This window comes from Uloborus diversus, chromosome 4 (assembly GCF_026930045.1).
Source record: "Uloborus diversus isolate 005 chromosome 4, Udiv.v.3.1, whole genome shotgun sequence".
Classification (NCBI taxonomy): Eukaryota; Metazoa; Arthropoda; class Arachnida; order Araneae; family Uloboridae; genus Uloborus; species Uloborus diversus.
The window spans coordinates 160,402,577-160,417,464 of NC_072734.1; the positions used below are offsets into that span (position 1 = coordinate 160,402,577).

General features: G+C 32.9%; 1 long non-coding RNA gene across 1 annotated transcript in view; it reads right to left on the bottom strand.

The window, feature by feature from the left end:
- Positions 1–1,392: 1,392 nt before the first annotated feature.
- Positions 1,393–14,888, bottom strand: part of LOC129221378 (uncharacterized) — a 72,695-nt gene continuing 59,199 nt past the window's right edge. Inside the window, exon 3 of the long non-coding RNA XR_008580504.1 lies at positions 1,393–1,715. This is a non-coding gene — a long non-coding RNA (uncharacterized LOC129221378). The remainder of the gene's footprint in view (positions 1,716–14,888) is intronic.

Consider the following 14,888-nt stretch of genomic DNA (forward strand, 5'->3'; position numbering starts at 1 on the left):
AAAATGTTTGAACTAAAATCATGAATTCAGGGAAGAAATATTTTTATCTTGTCACGTGGATTACGAACCTATTCAAGAACTATATTTGGTGGTTTAAAACAAAACAAATCGGATGGGAATAAGGCCCCTAGTAGGGCGTCAACTTCATTAATTAATTTCATAGGAAATAAGATGAAATATTATTTCAAAGTGAAATATTATTTTAAAATGAAGTAAAAATATAATTTACAAACTGAATTACAGAAATTACTGCAATCACTTACATTTTGATCATAAAGTATTTGAGAATAATATATTATTGTAGAGCCCTCTCACGTGAGAGAGGTTACTGCGCAGACTGCACCATTGAAAATTTTAAGGGGATTGTTTTTGGGAATCTTTGTCTTGGGGATGGGGTAATCGTTCGTAGAGGAGTTCCGTTACTTTTGAGGGGGCGGGAAATCACTTTTGAAGGCATCCTTGATACGAATTAATAAAGAACTAATTAAGGGTTTCCCAAACATTTCTGATTCACGGCACCCCTGGAAGAATTAGAACATTCTCACGACACCCTAGTCTATCTCTATTATTTATTTATTAGTAGATACCACAAGCGCTTCACGGTACCCACGTTTTGGGAACCCCTGAATGATTCAAAATGATTGGTTTTCTGGCAAACCAGTGGGCGGTAGGTTATAGATTTTTGACAATGGAGTAAAAGAACTGTAGGTATGGACAAGAAATGAATATATAAACATTATGATCAAACACCAATGACCTTTTTACTCTACGCATACTAAAACAAAACTTAAGATAGTCGCTTGCTATGGTCACTGCTCATTTTCCTACTTAATGTGTTATTATCCACAAAGCCCTCATTTCATTCACAACGTTTCATAAAAATGTATGGAAATGCTGTAGTACTAATCATTATCTAATTGTATACTGCTTGTATAATGTTTCAAACACATTGCAAATACATGTATTTCAAAGCGATCTAGTTTAAATGGTAAAATATGCTGCTCTAGACAGCGAACAGTAAATTGAAAAACATGATAAGCGAACGCATGCAAAGTGTTAATAATGACAATATTTAAAGAAAAAAAAGTACTTACTCAGAATAAATGAAGCATTTGTTTACTTGAAGGAGCTTCTTCCTCAATTCCAAAAACAAGGAAATGAAGCATTTGTTTACAGAAGGAGTTATTTCTTCCCCAATTCCATATCCAAAGAAATGAAGCGTTTGTTTACTGAAGGAGCTATTTCTTCCCCAATTCCATATCCAAAGAAATGAGGCATTTGTTTGCTGAAGGAGCTATTTCTTCCACAAAACCATAGCCAAAGAAATGAAGCATTTGTTTACTGAAGGAGCTATTTCTTCCACAATTCTATAGCCAAAGAAATGAGGCATTTGTTTACTGAAGAAGCTATTTCTTCCCCGATTCCATAACCAAAGAAATGAGGCATTTGTTTGCTGAAGGAGCTATTTCTTCCACAATACCATAGCCAAAGAAATGAAGCATTTGTTTACTGAAGGAGCTATTTCTTCCACAATACCATAGCCAAAGAAATGAAGCATTTGTTTACTGAAGGAGCTATTTCTTCCACAATACCATTGAGTCTTGCGGGAGAGAAGATAGTTGGCTGGGCTGAACATCTTTGTGAACGCATCCAGGAACCTTTTAGACATCAGACTTTTAATTATTTGGTCCGGGAATTCAGGCAATCAATGCAACCTAGAAAAAAAAAAAAAAAAAAACTTTGAGATAGAGTTGTGAGACCTCGTGACTGAAGACATAATATTTAATTTTCATATAAAAGATCACATTCTAAAGTAATACTAGATACATTTACAGAACAAAACACGCTATAAAATAGCACTTCTGTACCATTCTCTGTCTTGGTTACACAAGAGTCAAATAAACTCGTAAGTATTTCATAAAAAACACCTTTTAATCTTTGCCAATTCAAGTTGAATTTTTCTTCAGAAAGGCTAGTAAAAGGACAAACATTGTCTCGTTTTTACCCCTATAAAAGGATAATAACATTTTCCCCCTCCAAATTTGGACTGTTTGAAAAATATAAACGTCAGCCTATGAGGGAGTTTAAAGTTTTTGTTGATAAATGTCATATGCATATTACATGTTTTTAACATTTCAACTTCCTAACATTTTGAACAATTCATACCACCGTCGAACTAAGGGGGAAATAAATTTTAAAAAATCATAAAACGTTCAAAACCTATTTCGTACCCCTACCAGACATTTGTTTTCCCCCATGGGACAGTAACGTACTATTTAATAATATTTTTAAGAAACACATTTTTATAAGCAGAGAGGCGAGAGAAATTAATACAGAGTAACAGACAATGATAGTTACCTGAAAGAAGAAAATTATGCGAAGAGATGATCCAAGATATTTTGAAAAGAACTAATTCGCAATGAATGATAATTTAGCTAGTCATAACCTCTATAATGATCAGCTACCCTTCCTAATCACGCGTAGAAAATACGTGTACCAAGAGTGGAAGTCAAGACGGTGCCCATCTCTGCCAATTCAAATGACCTCGCTTCAATTCTTAATTCCCGGGCGACAGCATGCAAAAATATTCCTCTTTGGTGACCGTAACCTGCGCGGGAATTTCGGCGTGCTGGAGAATGTAATAATATGAAATTGGGAGCTTAGAGAGACTTTCGAAATATTTGAAGTTGATCGTCCTCGCGGAGGAATGCGCGGAGAGAAGTAACAGAGATTTATGCGGTTGGCATTCCTGGGGTTGTTTCCTGGGTGCCCTTCATTAGAAATTAATGTTCATTTAACGCCGGCATCTTATTTGAAGTGGATGGCATTTTATAAATACAATTCAAATCTAATGACGGAGGGAAATTTTGAGAGTGAACGAAGAATTCAATGCTCAGTCGGTATTTAAAAAGAATTTTGAAGGCCATTATCGAAGGTTTTTTTTTTTTTATTCCTTTCGCATTGTAGAATTAAATATCAGAACACTCTTTTTGGGTCACTCGTTCAAAGTTAAAATTCGTGTCGCAAAATGTTAAAAACCGATATAGAACGATCTTTTATTTTCATGGATAAGTAATATATTTGTAAGTCATTTTATTTTTAATAAATGATTGCCTGGTTTATTTATGAATTGTCAGTTAAGCTTCTACTGTAGAGAGTATAGACTTGCTTCTTTCGTATTAATTTATTTACTTCACTTAATACAAAATTCGTGAATATCGTATATGACTTTTTAGGTAACGTTCACATCGTTACTACTAAATCTAGAACGTAAGCGTAATAATATTTCTTATCCGTTGCCAAATTCGCTCAACATAAAATTAGAAACAAAACCAAGAAGAGCTTAACAAATAATAAAAGGAATGACATTATGTGATGAAAGAGTTAAGATTTTAGTGGAGTTGCAACATATACCAATATCCCGAGTTGCTAATTAGGGTTTTGTACTTGAACGTTGCTCATTAACGAAAACACTAAACGCATGCGGAGTTTAATATAATTGTATGTAAATATTTTGCCAGATTTTTTCCTCTAACCCTGAAATGAATGTGGGCATCACTATTATAATTGAAAGACTAGATTTCATTGGAACTTTTCATTTACAGTAATATCTTCATTGGATAATTGAAGAAAATTGCTGCAATACTCAATCCTTATTTTATATTATGAAAAAAATCATGAAATATTTCTAACAACAATCCGTTCAAAAGCTAACCCCCTCCCCCAAAGTGATCCTTAGAAATCACACGCGCGTAATATTTTTTGTACACAGTCATCGTGTTCCTTACTTCCGCCACTCAAGTTCAAACATTCATTTGTTTATTATATCCTCAGTGGCGTACTGGCGATCCGCTCACGACCCTGCTTTACGACTATAGGCCTTAATTTTATTTTTCACCGTACCAGTGCATGGTTTGAAAGAATAAACGGCTGTCGGTGTATATTAGGAACTTCGTTAACAATGAATCAGGTTTAAAAAAAAAGGTTACTGGCAAATACCTTCGGAAAAATCTCGTAAGCAGGGCCGAAGTTACGTATAAGCCAAAAAGCAGTACTTAAGAGCCTCCAATAATCGAGATCCACGAGAAAAATCCAAAAATTACTGAAGGAAAGACTTAGCAAATTATTAAATATTTAAATATTTTCAACTCATTGTTTTTCTTCTATATATCTATGTATTTATACTGACTACTAGAGGGCTCCGCAACCTAACTCGATAAATCGCCAACCCCAGCGAATTACAAAGCAATTCCTGTTGAGAGCTTCGACAAGAAATGCCAAACAAATTGCGCATTACTGGAACGCACTGTAACGTCCTGTGTGTCCAATGCAAAAATGCCTCCATCCATGTCTGAAATCTTCATCAAGAGAAACATTTCACTGCCATCTAAATCATTGTTGAATTCATAGAATTTATCTGAAATAAAGCCATTTAGATAGCATAACGACCCGTCTTGCACTTGCACTCCATAGTCGTCCTATTCCATTTCCATCATGCCAATTGGTTTCAAATGGACGACGCGGGGAAAAATCCGAAAAAAAAAAGTCTTTATCTCGCTAAAGTAGGTAGGTAATGGGTGCTACTGTGCAACCGGCAGCGTCGAATCATCTGCTATTAAGTACTTTTCATATTGATATTAAACGGCCATTTATCCATTATTTCTCATCTTCTGGTTTCGCAACTTGGAACGTTTCTGTAAATTAAGTCAAGCAAAGAGAGACCCGCTCACGAAGCGATGACCTACAACCATTTCTCATTCAAGCTGCGTTTTGAGCTTATGTAAAGAAGCTACAGGCAATCATAACATTCAGCGCCGAGCGAAGAAATAATATGGTTCCTTTGTACGATATTTTGCTCTCTTTGCTCTGCAACAAAGTTTACCAAATTGCGCTTCACGAAAACAACATGGAACTTATTTTGAGGTAAAAAACCAGTTAAAGTTAGTTTTGTGAACCATTTTAAAAGTTTTTTCTTTAATAATTTTTCAGTTTTCGAATGTGTTGTCAGCTCAAAAATTTCAGAAATTTCAGATCACGATGTCTTCCTCTTTAGCAAAATAAAAAATGAAAGTTGTTCTACTTATGTATCCAGAAGGTTCAAAATTAAGAAAAACTATGCCAATATTTATTAATATAATCTATTTTAAAATATTAGGGGACTTTTCCATGCGTGACTCTCACTACATATAAATTGTAACTCACACTGCCGCTTCCAATTTCGAAACACAAAAACAAATTTTACGCATTTAGTTTTCAGCATTGACTTATTTTAGACAACATAAATCTCAAAGAACATGTTTTAAAGCAGAATTAGAAGATTTAAATTAACCCATGACATAATTATTAAAACAAAAATTTTGAAATATGTAATGCATGCGCTGATTAAACGGCACAGGAAGTTTCTTTGTAAAGCACTGTCAGAAAAAGTTATATCTATGTCAGATATGTCATCAACTTTAGGTCAAGAGAAACGTTTGGAGTCCATATCCAACCTTAAAAATTTCACGACACCTAAGCTTGACTTGCCAATAATTAGACCAACAAAATACTTTATTAGTCTTTTGAACAAGAATCTAGTCCCCAATATTAAAATTTGAAGATTCTTAATGTATGTTTTCTGCGTCTTCTGGTTCTTCAAAGCACCCATTTGTGAGATTGAATATATTTTTATTCATCTCCTCTGATATTAACGAAATTTTTAGCTTGTATGGGAATACATCCTAAAAACAATGCATTCTCCTTGTTTCAGGAATCGGCTTGATTCCAATCCCATTTGGTGCCCACAGCTTATCATAATAAGACATTTTGGATGTCATCAACTCCTGTTTTCTTGGATTCTTTAGCAGAATTGGGGTCAATTTTCCTAGATAAGGTGGCCTCCCTCACTCGCCGCTTCAGAGTACCACCTAAGCCATCGATTGTACCCTTGCCTTGGCTAATGGCAGAAAATTGCCATTGAAACTTTCCTTCTATTAGGTACCCAAAAACTTTTTATTCGTTTACATTTTGCTTAAGCTTTGCGAAAATCTGAATATTTCCCGGATTCTTTAAGCCTTTTTCTTTCAAATACTTTACGCTGAGATGGAGTTTTAGGCATATCATCTTTCGAATATACATTTAAATTGCTAATTTGTATGAATTTTATAACTTTAATGACGAATTTTGTCATCAAAGTGTAAAAACTGGGAAAACAAAACCAATATTTTGACTCACACTACACACACATGTCTATTTCTAACAGTATTCAAAATTATTTCAAGTGAATTGTGGAAAAGTATTGACATTAATTTATAGAAATAAAATAAAAGATATTGGAGCTGAAACTATAGGCATTATTTAATAAAAGTAAAATTTCTATGTTTCGTGTGACTCACACTATATGTATTAGGCTTATTCAAAAATGCAAAATTTGACTATGTTTAAGTTATTATTGGAAAAAAGTGGCATGTATCCTCAAAGTACTGCAAAAACACTTTTAAAAAATACTAATATAATACACATCAACTTATCATATATGTGAAAAAGATGCTTATGAAAATGACCAACTTTGCGTGCAGCAACACGTGTTTACAAATGTCTTTTTGATGAGTTTGTTGTCAGATGCAAAACATAAAAAGCTATTTTTGCACAGATAATGTGAAATTCAATCTATTTACCATAAAAAAATGAAAAAACATTTTAAATTAAGCTTTTTTTTAAATTTGACCATTGGGTGCACTTTGGCATGGAAATAGCCAGTGCTTTCAAAAGATATCTAGGAGTCTATTGAAGAGAAATTTTAATTCAATCCTGTTTTATTTCGTAATTTATTAAAGTTTAACAAACAGTCATTTTTAAAAGAAATAAAAAGACTTTTTAACCGTAAAAACAGCTCTTTAGGAAAAAGTGCGAGTCCTAAAGCCAAAATTTCACTTCAATATAATAATGAATATTCAGGCGTCTCTCGTATAACACGGCACTTCTACAACACGGTTTCGATATTACACGGTACCAAATTTGCGCTTATATGTAATGTACACGGTACGAAACTTGAATTTAATACTTCATGATTAACACGAAAGCTATGTTTAAAAAAGATGGAATTTCATTTTTGTTAATTAATTCTGTTACTGTTTGATAATAATTCAAAAAGTTTTTACTTAGTTTTTATGAAACTTGGTTTCGATATAACATGGTACACATCAACTGATTGACTTTATTTATATGCCTCGCATAACACGGTTTCGATACAACACGATACATCTTAACCTGATTTTTCTCATGCACATAAATAATTAGTAGTATTAAAAATAAGTAAAAATGTTATTTTTAAAACAGTATCGTATAACACGGTTTTGATACTACACGGAACGAATTAACCGTGTTATACGAGGGACGCCTGTATCAATAAATGTGGTTTAAATTTCAACGTAATATGTAAAAGTAGTTTTCTAGAAATAGGAATATGAGTTTTTAAAATTGACGTTTTGAGAAAGTCGCGTTTGAAAGTATATAAAATTGTGGGTACATTTTAATACATTCTTGTTCTATTAATACTTAAAAAAATCATTCCTTTTGAATTTGGTGTCGTTTGAGAGCTTTCTAGACTTAAATGTTTTGAATATATACAAACTGAATATATATATATATATATATATATATATATATATATATATATATATATATATATATATATATATATATATATATATATTTATTTATTTATTTAAAAGGTTTTAATGTATCCAAAAGGGAATAAGATCCCAAATCCCCTTAATAACATTCTTTTGGCTAAGTAAAGCAGGTATCTTATGAGATATTGAGAAAAAAAATTAAATAAATAAATATTGTTTCTAGAAATCTTCGACATTTATTGTGTTACACATAAGTAGAGTCCATGTTCTTCATCAAGTCCATGCAATGAAACAAGAGTTTAACATATAAGGAGTTTTTATAGCTGGTTCCCAACTGGCTGCCCTCGCTCTTATCGGCTTACGAAGCCACTTTGGAAAATAATTTGCAGTATTAAATTTCACGTTTCTATGAAATAAATATAATCTTCGAGAAAATCCGTCAGTCTATCTCTTGTCCAAATGTTGTTCATTAATGAATACCATGTTTTACGGACTTTAAACGCACTTCCAAAATTCATATGTGAAATGGTTGAGATTCTCAATGACACAGTTTGAGGAGGACATCGTTTTTTTGGTGTTGCATGCCAACAATCTCAGTTCTTCCATAGAATATTCATATACTTTTGGCAAAGGTTGTTATTTTTTTCCATTTTCTAATAATTATTACGATATTCTAGTCCACCTCAGCCTCCCCCCCCCCCGAGGTAATTTCTGAATCAATAATTATCAATAATTATGTTGCTGCCCACCCACCGAAACTTTGGCTTTAGCTGCGGCCCTCCATCCCTTAGAACAGAAGTCGACAACTGGAGGACCGCGGCCCAAGTCCGGACCGCATAGGTGAATAGCTGGACCACCAAATGTTTCGAAAGTACAAGTTAAACTGAAAAGTTATTTAAAAATAATGTTATATATGCAATAATATTTTTAAAAACAAATTCTATTCCCTTTTCTAGTATTTTGGAGGTAATTGTTAGTGTTGGTAACGTTAGTGTAGTAATGGTAAGTGTAGAATATGAGTTTTTTCTGAACCTTCATTAAAATTTTCTAAAATGTCTGGACCCCAGGTAAAATTACTTACCGACCCCCGACTTAAAAGTTGGAAACCCATGCTTCATAAGGGTCTCTTGCGCAATGGCTGATACAACTGTTACCGTATAATTGCTCTGCTGTAAAGTTGATTTCACTTTAGCAAGATCATTATTGCAGAAAAACTGCAACAAATTAAGTTTAAAACGCATTATTTTATTGCGAAATAACAATTTGACACATTTTAGTTCTTGTTTACTGGAGAGTATTTGTGAATTATTGCTTTTGCAATCTTGTTCCTTTTTGTATAGACTGATCAGTTTTCAAAAAACTAATCTGAATCGTTCTTCAAAAGTCCATATTTGCTTCAATTGTTAAATCATCATTATGTCAGAAAGAAAAAAAAATCCAAGTATGCCTACTTTTACCAATAGAAAATAGGTAGTAAAAGCAGCGGTGATTTGATTAGAAAAAAATATAACGATCTAGTTATGGAAAAAGGAAAGAGAAAAATTTGAATTTTTTACTATGCTAAAATATTGAGTCTGTGAACAATGAGTGTGTTGAAACAATGTGTTCTTCATAAAAAGCATTGACCAATTTTAGGTACTACGTATCAATGACAACTTAAATGTTATCTTATTCTGAGTTGCTTATAAGTTCGATGAATGATGATCATAGTCTATTACGTGTTGTTTACAAGATCTGCGGAGCATCCTTTTAGAACACAGTTTAGAGTTGTATAAAGTTTTAAAAAGTTCTTAAATACGGGTATGTTCCGAACTGTTAATAAGAAGAGCAGAAAAAAAGGAAGGGAAGGGGGAAACGAACAAAGGAGTTACAGTCGTTTTTTCTATTTTGTGGTTCTAAAGTTGGTTTTTAATGCGAAATTTCATGGATTATATTTGAAATTTTTCCATTAAAAATATACACTAATCATAACTGTTTCTAAAAATTAATTCAGAACGCTTATCGAATTTCTTCCTAGTTTTTAGAAGCGACAAGATATTTTTTACGGCGAGTGTATATGGAAGTTATAGCTTCCAAGACGCAAAGGAATTTACCTGTTATGCCAGGGGATCCCAAAGTGGGGCCGCAAAGGCAATGAGGGCCACGAAGCATCCATGGTATCAATACAGAAGAAAATAGTAGATTCAGGCGCGGAGCCAGAAAAGAGCATGACCCCTTCAAGTCAACAAATATAGACTAAAACTGCATTTTTCAGGACTTATACTTCGAAAGCAATAGCCCCAGACCCCCCCCCCCTTTTCCCAAAAATTGCACTTTGACCCCATGTCTCTGAAAATGACCCTTTTCAGAACCAGAAGCATGATTCGTCCTTAGATAAACTAGGGTGCCGTGAGAAAATTCCAATACTCCAAAGGATGCCGCAAATCCGAAAAGTGCTGGAAAGGGTTCTCTTTCGTATTATCAGTGTTACAAAAAGTTATAAAGTAAATTTATAGTTTGCATCACTCATTTAAGACTAAATTTTTAAATTATTTAGTGACCTTATTTTCAATCAATGATGTGTGCCACAAATGTTATGTAAGCACTATTAATACCGCATGTCAAGAGTCTCAAACAAATCGTGTCAGGCTCACATAAACTTTACACAAGCGGCTTTGAAAGCTCACGGAATTATATTTTTTCTTTCAATATTAATCATTAAAATTGCGTTTAGGCGAATACACTAATCAACGGGTACGTGATCTGAGGGAAAACACGGTCTGTGTTTTCTCAGCCCCTCGGGCTGCATTTCCTTCAGCCATCGATTTAACTCGTGGAGCGAATATTTTCGGGAAACCAATTTCGATTCTTCCAAACATGGCCGCGTATGCAAAAATATGCGGGAGCACGATTTGCAATTCGACTCTTCTTTCTACAGCATCCTGCGTTTCAATAACGTTTTCGAATGCACGGGGTTCTTTCCGGTCCCAGAGGCGGTTTTTAGAGGGCGCGTAGGAGCCATAAAAGCCCGCGAAACTAGTTCAACTGGAATTCTCTAATTAAAATAAGCAGATGGTAGGTTATATCATTTTCAATTGTGGCAACATTCTCAAAATTACCTGTTAATTTGTGAGCAGCGTAAAGTAGAAGGATTGCCCAATATTGGAATAATTTGAAGCAAACTATACGTTCGATACTTCAGGGTAACAGATTTTCAACTGAATCAATAACTAATATCAAAGACATATTTTTAAAAAAGAAAAAGGATTCATTTTTCTATCGAATTTTTCTCATATTTTTTACATGGAAAATTAAGGAATAGGAAATTAAGCAGCTGATGAAAAATGCATTTCAATCAACAAGAATTTCATCATTTATTCAGTTTTTACTGATGGTGTATTATGACATAACTGCAACAAGAGTTTTTTAATCCACGTTAATACACCATGTAGTGAATGTTTGTGATAAAACATGCTTTAAAATCAGGGTCTTATAATGTCTGACCCTCCCAGAAAACGATTCTGCTTCCAGCAAAACATGCAATCTTCTGTGATGGATCTTGTCCTTGGAAAGAGACATCGGCAATATCGTTATTTTTAATGATCCGTTCATCAGGGGATCGTTCCTTTTTTAACCCTTACATTTAACTCGTTCACTTCAACGACTTCGTTAATTAAAAAAAAAATTCAATTTTAAAAAAGCTAGGTAAAAATATATTTAATACAAGTAATTAAAAATTGTAAAATTATTGAATTACTATTGGCACCCGCTCGGCTTTGCCAGTAGTAGAAAGTTAAAAGTTCATTTGATTCGCCTGTATATTTACAAATAATGGATGGTGAATTTCTCGCCAATTTGCTCGCCCATGTTACAGTTCCACGTCATGATAATTTGGTAATCAATCGTCCTCGTTATGATAATTTGCTCGGTAAAATGTTCTAAAAATTGGAATAGAAAAAAAACAAAATCGAATTTTCAAAAAATCGCTTCGAGGTGCTCCCCCCGATGCTACAAACTAACTTTGTGCCCAATTTCATGAAAATCGGCCGAACGGTCTAGGCGCTATGCTCCTCACAGAGATCCAGACAGAGAGAGATCCAGGCAGAGAGACTTTCAGCTTTATTATTAGTAAAGAAGATAAATAATTTTAAAAACCCTGTCAGAAAGTTACAAAAATGAAATTTGATTCCCTTATTTATGGTGATGAAAAGCTGAAGAGCAAGTGCTGCTGAATGCTTTATTATAAAACAGAGATCTGTCCCTCTGTTGTCTTTTCTAACAGCATGTTTGCTTGTGTATGTATAATAAGGACTTAGTGAAAAAACGGAATGGAGTAAATATAAAGTAGATATTGGCAATGTCAATCTTTCTAATGCTCCGCTCATCAGAGGATCGCTGATTCTTTTCCCCCGTTCACTGAGAGAAATGAAGTTTTCAAAAATGAGTACAATTTCATGCTTTCAAACTTTCTTGAAACCTTTTGTTTCAAATATGAGTACCCATGTTTTCAAATAGTGTGCTGAATTATTTCATACTGAGAATTGGGTACATAATACTCAATTTTAAAATTATCACATATTCAAAAATGAGCAAATACCTCAAAAAATAAGCACACTTGTTGATTTGAGTATTTGATGAGTATTTAAATGTTTCAAATTTGAGTACCACGTAGTCAGATCTATTTTATATATATGATGTTCAAATTTGAGTACTTTTTCATCATTTTTGAGTGTTCATTTGAACGACTTCGTTCATTTAAAAATGTTGCACACGATCTCTATGTAAGACGTACTCACGTACACTTGAAATGTTTCATTGGATCAATAATTCTTCTAAGGAGAAACAACTTTAACAGTAAGAAAATATGCCGATAATAAAATATCTCTTGATCAAGTTTTTAAGATGTATAAAGCAATTATAGCTCATTTTTCATGGCTCATGGCGCAAACTGCGCCGTTGAAATTTTTAGAGGGGGTTGTTTTAAGGGGTATTTTTCTCATTTTTAGGGGGAGGAACTCTTGCTTTTGGAGGGTCTTCGCGACATTTAGGGGAGTTGCATCCTTGCTCTTAGGAGGGTAGGCACCCTTGCATTTTTTAAGGTATTTCTTGGTGACCGAGTGTATGTGAGGTAAGGCATTACATCTGTTTTCCAATCCCAAAATCATAGGTTTGTTTCCAACATGGAACTAAGTCAAATAATTAAATTTTATTTTATTTAAAAAAAATGTGTATGGGGATCAATGAAAAGAAAACAAAATATTATTTTGAATGTGTGTGTATAAAATGTAAGTTAAATCAAAAGGCATAGAAAAATTAAATAAGAGAGGTTCTGCGTTTCTGTAGTGACTGACGTAAAAATACGTTTTTCTGCGCCATTTAAATTTCTGAAGAATGTTTCTGAATGCTATTTTTACATTTGTTCGAAAGTTCACTTAAATTTGCCTAATGATTTATGAAGTGTATTTTTAATTATTTATTTATTTTAATGCTATTACGTTCCTTTGGGCTATTCAAAAACTGAAAGGAATTCATGAAAATAGTTGCACATACCGGTAATTTCACTCATGTGCAGTTACTACATTATGCTGTACATATTTTGTGACTCTAATAAATTGTATGGCATTATTTCCCTTGGGTTGTTTGATGAATTGAAACGCAGTCAAGAGAGAAGTCTCACAAAAACAATAAATGTCATTTATGCGCTGTAATTGCATTATTTTGTGCATATTTTCTAGACGTAATAAGTTTAATCCTATTACTTCCCTCATGTTACTGAAGAATAGAATTCGCTGTTCAAGTAAAAAGCTACAGAGACTAGTACTTTCATTTATATTCTGGAAAAACATCAGTTCGTAATTTTTTTTCTAGTTATTTGTGATGCACCAATTGATCGACAATAATCGGTATTCGGCCCATGCCCGAGCATATATGATTGACCAATTTTTGCCGATTAATTGGCGTAAAAATATTTTTTTCATTAAAATTACTCCAAGTGTGTGAGAACTAGAAACTATATTAACTGAGCTTTTAATAATAAGTTAATGTAGTTACTGTTTGAAAAGAAAAGTAAATGATTGAGAGATGGTTATATGCCTGTTTGTCTCGGTTCCCCCTCAAACTTTTGATGGAATACTCCTATTTGAATCAAATTTTTTTTAGCTATTTTATATCATACACATAATGGGGTTGTTTTCTTTTGTCGAAAGTAGTACTTTAGTCACTGAAATTGATAGAATAAGCAATGAAAATAACATGGACCCAGGAAATTCTTTCATTTTCCCAACAGTTATTTTTTAATTAATTTTTTAAAATGTCCGATTTTTCAAACAAGGCGTGGTCTTGATGACGTCATAAATGTCGCTCTTTGGCGCATTTTTGTACCGCGTTTCCACGTAATAATAATCAAGAAGCGAATTAAAATTGCGCACCACGCTTGCTATCAATCATATCGTTGCCAATACACGTGAGTAAAGATGTGAATTAAATATTTTGCTCTGTGAATGGCAACACAGAATTGCATTTCATCATTTGAGATGTCATCGGCAAGAAATGTAAACAATAAAAGCGCACCGATTTAAGTAATTTTTAAAAATATTAAACTTAAATTATTTTATAAAAAAATGGATAGATCCCATGTTTTTAAGCATGTTCTTTCAGAAAAAAAACTTTTAAAGTTTTGGAAACGACCCCATTACAATATGCATTTTACACTCTAAAAAATGTAACTTTTTCATTCAACAAAAATGTTATTATTAGGTAATATGTTTTGATTTTTTCTAAAACATGCTTTGAATTTTTTTACAAAAATCTATGAGTGTGATAATCTTTTAAATTGAAAATGTTAATTTTGACAGAAAGCAATATTAATTTTTGAGCTTGATTCCAATATTTCATATATGCACATATATACGATGTTCCAACATGTCTCATTTCTCAATATTTGTTTCTACTAACCATCCTTTGGCAAAGAGCTTTGAAACTGAATTATAATTTCCATTGAGAATAAATGTCTTGGATTAAGTGTAATAATAAAAAAACAACTATTGAATTGAATCCCTATTGAGCATGGGAAATTAACTAATTATTTGATTTTTTTATGTCTAGTTAACAGAGTGTTTAGATAGGCTTATAACTTTTTAAACATCATTTTTTACAACAAGCATGGAAATGGAGAAAAATAAACAAGGTATCAGTTATTTCCGAAAGGTCGAAATTATATTAAATATTTTTTTTAAAAGGTAGTAGAGAAACAATAGTATTAAAAACTATTATTACAATAATTGGGCTGTCGATTAA